Here is an 8,087-nt window from a genome sequence, read left to right as displayed (position 1 = left end):
TGAACTGTGTTTCTGGTTTTATGTATCATTATCTATATGCTATATCCTATATCAGTGATGGCTAACCTTTTTGCCGTCGCGTGCCAAAACCGGGGGAGGCATGGGAGGTCGCGGGTGCCTGTGCCCACATCCATAATTCAATGCGCCCCGCTCTCCCACGCATGCACACGTGACCCCCCCATACACTTCCCCTGCTTTTGGCACGTGATGGCACGGTGGGCCCAGTAGGCCCGTTTTTTCCCTCTCCCCAGGCTCCAGAGGCTTTCTAGGAGCCTGGGGAGGGCAAAATCAGCCTTCCCCATCCCCCCAGAGGCCTTCCGGAGGCTGGAAACAGCCAGTTTACTGACTTCCGGTGGGACCGGAAGGCCTGAAAATCAGTTGGCTGGAGCGCGCATGCGCGCTGGAGCTGAGCTAGAGCAACACTTGCGTGCTGACCAATATGGCTCCGCGTTCCACCTGTGGCACCCGTGCCATAGGTTCGCCATCACGGTCCTATATGCTATTTTAATGCCTTAAAGCCCTGCAGCCATATGCAATCATTTACATATGTTATATATGCAAGCAATTGTAGCCTTCTGCAATTTTTGCCAATTGGTCCTCTGTTATATATGCATTATTGATTGATTTTTCTATCTGGTTACATGGAAAATAAGAAAGGAAATATATAAATCTGCTTTTGAAATATTTAAGATTACATGCATATAGCAATAGGGATTTAAAATGCAAAAATAATCAATGAATAGCTTGCCTGAATTTTGCTTTAGTGTGTTCATATCAAAAGAGCTGCAAAAATAGAAACTATAGCAGCATCAACATTCTGGTTTATCTCAACGTCTAATATCATCATACACTGATCCTCTGTCTGATATCTTCCAGACATATTGAACTAAAGTTTCCATTACAATTGAGTAGAAAACCATTGTATGACCTCCTTCTCAGAGATCACAGCGGAGCCTCAAGTACTGTGCTGCTTCTCTGCTTTAAACTTCCCTTCCATTTCTTACACAGTACTCCTATGTGGCATCTGAATATTGATCACTGAGGAACACACAGTTGCTTCCTTGTCATCTTATTCCTGTTTTTCTGTAGGATTTGTTTCTTTAGCAAAATCTTACCCTGCCTTTACCCTAGCTTCATTACTTTTTTTCATCCATAACGCTCAGCCCTTAGCTTAAATTTGCTAAGCACTATATAATATTCAGAAAGGTCCTACTTTATTCTCCATTCCTAAATCAAGATATAGCACAATCAGCAATAAGAGGAGGGTACTCATTGGAGGAACCTTTATCAAAATAAAGTGCTGTATATACACACACATTGCCCATCCTTGGATAAGCCAACCCTCATTTTTTTAACCAAAATACTGTGAAAAATGTGCCACTTGTGATAAGATGACCCTCAAAATTTATATACATTTTAATCTTCACAGTTGATTTATCTGTGGGTGGCACATTTTTCACGGTATTTGGGTTAAAAATTCAAGGGTTGGCTTATCCAAGGAAGAGCTTATCTGTGAGTACATACGGGTATTTTAAAATAGTATTACTGTATCTGCTTTCATTCCATTCACACTGTTTGATCATCTAATACAATTCAAGAGGGGACAATTATATAATGGTTGACTATTCTAAACAAGCCAGTAGAATGTAAAATCCTTATGTGTAATACTAATCACTAAATAATAGGGTAAATTCACAATTCTTGCATAATAGCAAAATCAAAAGAAAATGTAGTGGATTTAGAGCACCATTAAACATATAAACCCATCCAACCTAAGAAAAATATCTGTATAAAGAATTTGTCTATCTTTTGTTGGTTATCTGCACATATATATTGGAAGGCACTACGTATTTGGATTTCATTTATTTTTGTGGGGCTTATTTTCAGCTAAATTAATCTAACACACCCATTACTTATAAAGAATCATTCTAGAGTCAGCCAGTGATGGAACCTTGCTGGTAATCATATATTTATTTTTGGTTCTGTCCTTCTTAAATGTAAGGTGTTTTTTTTTAAAAAAAAAAATTGTAATTATATGCATTTAACGCTAGAGGCAGCTGTTGTTTTGAAGAACATGGAGACAATATCAAGTCAGCCAGAAGACATGTTTTAAAATACTAGCAACCTTGAACTATTTTACTTCGCTGGACAAATAAGCATTTAAGTTTATTATATGTTCAAAAGATTATGATTTTCTTTGATATTGGTTTCCATATTGTTGTTATATATCTTACAACCGTGGTACATAATCTTGGCTTAGATAAACTAAAATTAGCAGCATTACCCATTTCAGATATGACAGGAAACTAAAATTAGTTGAAGATCAAAAACAAATCCTTCTCTCTTCTTCATATAGGTATGCTAGGGTCCCAGGTTTATCCCCATCATGCTGATCAAAGTGTTAGCTTTATGTCCTAGTGCTGCCAGAGAGACATAAAACAAATAGAGAAAGGGAGAGAAGTACGAGATCATGATATGGATTAGAACTATATTAGGATGAAAGAAGTCCAGGTTCAAGTCTATGATTATTAGCCTTGGAAGGTGATAGGAGTGTCTTGGGCTATCAGCTGCCTCATGGCAGCACAGTTACCTACACAGAGGACTCATCCTGAAGGTCAAATTGGAAGGGTACTAAATGTACCTCTTTGAACTCCCAAGAAAGACTTAAATCTTACATGGTGACTTGAGGGCCTAAATCTCTCCTGCTACCCACAATGAACTTCTGCCTCATTGGAGAGCCTGCAAGCTGGTCTGATGCAACACACCATTGCAATGGACTTCTCAAACAATTATAGTTAAGTGGTGGTCATTTTGCATTTTATAGGGTGTGGACTAGAACCATGCTAAGTTTCCAAGCTTCCCATGTAAAGTCTGGCATGTCAGTCATGTTTTCTGAGCAGAAAGGGCACACACATACCCAAAAATTGCAAGCCAATGGTCCAGGCATCAGTTTGATGGTGAAGAGGATGGATGGTCAATGTTAATCTGGATTCACCGTGCCGCTGAATCAATTGCTATTGATATTTTGTTCACATCAGGCATAATTACTGTTCAGTTGACACATGTGCCCTCTTTGCGTGTGCTACAGAATCCATCCATATACAATGACCAGGAAAATAGTTCAGACACATGCCAAGCATATAAGCCAGCAGTAGCATACAAGTTCTGCATATACATGGCACTGCAGAGTCCCAAATGAAGGATATTAAAGTGTGGCTCACTGCTTACCGATTATAGAGTACAATTTATGTTCTATGGTATCCAGTTATAAATGCCACAGCCTTTATTTCTGAAGGTTCAAGCCCTGGTACCAAAATGCCACCATCTGTGCATAAGGGAGAGCTATCATAAAACTTGAACCAAAAACTCTGTGTGATCCTAGAATGAAACAGGCACTAAAAGTCAGACATGTTATATGGGGGGAAGGTGGGGAAAAAAGGGGCAGGAAGATAGAAACTGGGGACCTTTCAGATGTTGCTGAACTGAGGCTCCCAGCATCTCACATCATTAGACAGGTTGGCTGGGACTCCAGTACTCATAGAATAAAAACTTCAGTGTTGAACATGAGTTGAGCCTGTCCGTTTGGCTTATGCAAAAGTGACTTGCAGGACATCACAGGTAACGTCCATGGAGCTTTCAACAGCAAAGGGTTACATATCATTTACAGCTGGAAAAGGAAGTGGAGATGGTCGAAGATAGTGAGGTAAAGTCATCATTACAGTATAAAGGAGGGCTGGGAGTGAATGATGGTAAGAAGAATGTTAGGATGATACATATCCTGGACTATAAAGGTCAAGCTCACTATACTCTAGTTTAGAGACCCAGCAATAGCAAACGCTAAGAATGACAATACTGGTAGACCTCTCCTATGTGAAAAAGTCTTCTCCAACTTGGTGTTCTCTAAATGTGCCAAAATATAAATCTCATTATTCACAGCTGCCACAGCAAATAGCCACATCAGCCAAAGATGATCACACTGAATTATGGATAATACATGGTGTGATTACAGTTGGGGGTGTAAGGGTCTGTGGCTAGGATGGTGGGAATTAGCAACTCTTGTCATCTTCATACTGCAGAATGACTGGCAATCTATCTACTTCGTTCACCCTCTTAGATTTCAAAATGCTTACAACTTGAGAATGCCCTCATAAAAGAAGCAGTCTGCAAACTCCATCACACATAAATATGCTGGAGGAAGCAACACTGGACTCATTTCAAAAAGTAAAAGGAATCATTGTTTGGGGCTTGTTTGCTAGCCTTCCCTCCCCTTCCACCCTGCCTCCTCCTTCCATTTGTGCAGCATTTCAGATGTGAGTAGAACTGCTGGCATATATAAAATATCAACTACAAAGGCCATAAAAGCTAAAAAGAGAGAAATGCCTGAAAAACACCTGCTGACACCCAGAGTGAGACAGGCATGGAATATATAAAGGAATGCAGAATAGCCAGCCATTCTGAAAGCGCAATGGGAACACAGAAGTTGTGAAAGCATTAAATGGCCTTGGATTTAATCACCATCCATGCAAGATATCACAGAGAAATAATACTGTTTCAGATCTGTAATTGGATCGGCAGTATCATGGTAAGCCAGTTGAATAAGTCAACAACCACATAATTTCAGCACCACTGCCTAAGAACAACTGAACTAGCATATTAGCTCAACATTGTTTGCTTGCTTGAGTAAAATGGCCCCTTGGTTCCTATTAAAAACTTGGCTTCTAGTTCTAGGCAATGTATTTCCCTCTGTGTGAGACTCTGGCCAAATTGCCATTGTGCAATGACTAGAATTTCCAAAACATTAAGATGAATATGTTCCCTTTGGCTGTAATCCTCTGTCCAGTCATGTCCTCCTACAGTCATCTATTTCAGTAGCCATTAAGCATACATAAATATGGGCATCCGAATCAGAAATTAATGATGTCACTTCATAACCTGATGCAGAGGGAAATCTAGAATTGTCATTTCAATAGGAAGCTGCAGCCAGTCACGGCTTTCAGTAAGCATGCCTGAATGATATACATATTTGCTGTTTTCATATTTTCAATGCCAATCTAAACAAGGAGCAGTCAGACCCAAACAGAACACTTTCAAAAAGCTAAAATCAATAATTTCTCTTTGTGAAAAGACAAACTTAGAAACCTCTTTTGGTCTACAGCTATTCCTTCCTTTCTCTCCCTTCCCTCCCTCTTATTGCTTGCTAGAGCACTGCAGGATGATGATCATATTATTGATGATCCATGACAATGTCACGTGGATTCATCCCAGCTCCATTTCTTATGAATTGACATATTTCTTTGGAAAATCACAGGGATTCAAATATGCACTCTTCAAATAGCTTTTCTCATTTCTCTCCAATTACATGTAAATGAGTGCAGTGATTCTCAACAAGGTTCATCCCCCTCAACACACACACACACACACACACACACACCACCGGGTCTCAAGATAATGGATGGTAGGCATGTTAATGGGCTTTTCTAGCAAATCCTCTCAAGGCAGCATACCCAGTTTGATGCAAACATATGAGCACAAAGCAAGGTTTCCAGAGTTTGAGTGCTTATGTTGTTGTTTTAATTTGCCTTTGTCCTTCAGAGAAAAGGTATGCAAACATTTGATTTGTTTCTCTCTCTACAGAGGGAATTACAAACTGTGGGAAAGAGAGAAAGGGCTGTTAAACTGCAGTGAGGATGGAATTACAAGAGAGGGGGAAAGGTTTAGAAGTATCAAGCTTGTAGAAATGATGGAGGAAGCTTAGTGTAGCTGCATTGGGAAAGAGTCCCAAAAACAATTTACAGTCTGCCTATGTTTTGCAAACAGCAGGAATATAAAAGCAGTTTAAAAGAAGCTGACTTGAGCCACAGGGACACTGTTATGTCTGGTGCTCAATATTTTAAAAAAACATTCCTGACTTTGGAGAGCAAAAATAACAGTATACCATTAAGGAACGTGGAGGAGGGATATTTTGCTAAGTAAATAGAACAATATTCTGCCTTCCAGCTGCATGGCAAAAATAACCAAACTCCTAATGAAAAAAAAACATAGTTGAAATGTGATTTCCTTGTTTTTACTTTCCCTCAGTGAAATAGTTTTATAACATTCCAGTGTAATTCTTGAATGCACCAGGCTAAAAAGAAGACGACTGTGGGTTCTATTCCTCACTTAGGCACCAAGCCAGCTGGGCAACTTTGGGCCAATTATAGTATTTTCTCTCAGCCCCAGAAAGAAAGACAAATGGCAAACCACTTCTAAAAATGTTGCCAAGAAAACTGTGTGGACTTGTCCAGGCAGTGATTAGGAAATAAGACACAACTAAAAGTTCTATCATTGCTTCTTTATTTGAAAAAATAGATTAAAATGTAATTAATAAAAATAAATTGTATATTTACTTCTTGTCCAGCCCTAATGCCAAAGAATCATTATTAGTTTTATAGGATTTTTTAAAAATGCATTTAAAAAATGTATAAAATATGAAGAAATGGAGAAAAAAGACATTCAAGGGAAGGGAAAAAGAGGGAGCAAAAACAAAATAAGGGGTGGCAGTCGAACAGGAAAAGAGCTATGAAAGAAATTAATTTCCAACTTTGTTCAGTGCAGACACAAGCATAAAATGCAATAATTTTTTGAACTATGTTATATTGTAATGTACAATACTTCTATAATCAATGAACAAGTCTAGTCATCAAATTCCAAAGTTAAATTTTAATTTCTTTCCATTTCACGCAAATGTCCAAGGATGATTTCCAAGTAAAGATAAAGCTAAACAAAGTTTTTTTAATTTAACCAAATCAGTCAATTTTGTCATCTCCATCATCTCCATTAGTTTCACCATCCATTTTTCCATTTTGGTATTTGTGAGCCTTTCCATTGCTGCACATAAAGAAGTGTGATACTGCAGTTATCATGCATAAAAATAAAGTTTCATATTTTTAAATCTGTTTGTCCATCAGATCTAAAAGTAAAGCCTCTGGCTTCATTTGTACATTCCAGCTTAAGAATTCTCTGAATTAAAATACAAATCAGATTTCAGTAATTCTTAGTTTTCTTACATGTCCACCAGAGATGGCAAAAAATGCCTTCAGATTGTTTACATTTCCAACATATCTTTGGTATACCAGATATAATATTTTCAGTTGTTAGGTACCAATATATCATCTTTTAAAAAGTATCCTTCAAATTATAAGTCAGTGTAAATTTCTGTCTTTTACTCCACATACTGTCATCTTGATCCTATATTATATCATAATCAAAATTGCCTAGTCAAATTTGCTTGCCCATTTAATCATGCAATCTTTGACATATTCATCTTCAGCATTCATTTTCCAGTAGGTTGTACTATTTAGCAATCACACAATCAGCATTAACATATATGTCTAACTCAAAGTCAGTTTTCTCATTGGTAATTACATAACTCTTCTTATCCAATTTAAACCTCTCTATTAATTGAGCATAAGCAAACCATTATTATTAATTTTATAAAAGAGGAGCAATTGCACAAATTCACAAATTTGAGAACTCTGGGATTAATGTATTTTGGCCTAAAATTTACAATGCTTTGAATTGACTGCATTGCAAAATTTGGAGGAGTTGAAAAATAGTAAATGATATTAAATAATTTGCTTAAAGTGGTTTTACTTTCACACCAGTCTTGGTTTTATTGACCAAGCAATATATTAACCTCAAAACATTGCTACCATCTCCCTGGATGTAGTGAGAAGTTCCAGAATCAATTTTATCTGGACTCAGTTTCGCTATAGAAGGACACTATTGGTTCAGGGGTGGGTTCTAAATTTTTTTACTACCGGTTCTATGGGCGTGGCTTATTTTGTGGGTGTGGCTTGGAGGTCATGTGACTAGATGGGTGTGGCTAGCTGGTCAATCATTCCTGGAAGGTCCTTGCATTTATGACCAGTCCTCGCACTTACAACCCGACTCATTTGTTTGCTTTTAACACTGATCAGCTGTAGGACGGCCCTTTGAAGCCCCGCAGCAAGAGTTTAAACAGTTTTTTTCCCTCTAGTCATCAGCTGGGACTCAGGAGGCAGCAATAGATTGGGGGTGGGACCAAATAAAAGGTAAGAATAAAGTGG

Source organism: Pituophis catenifer, unplaced genomic scaffold, assembly GCF_029215685.1.
Source record: "Pituophis catenifer annectens isolate HBS135680 unplaced genomic scaffold, rPitCat1.0.hap2 SCAF_2, whole genome shotgun sequence".
NCBI lineage: Eukaryota > Metazoa > Chordata > Lepidosauria > Squamata > Colubridae > Pituophis > Pituophis catenifer.
The sequence above is the reverse complement of the archived record's forward strand: the minus strand, read 5'-3'. Positions refer to the sequence as shown.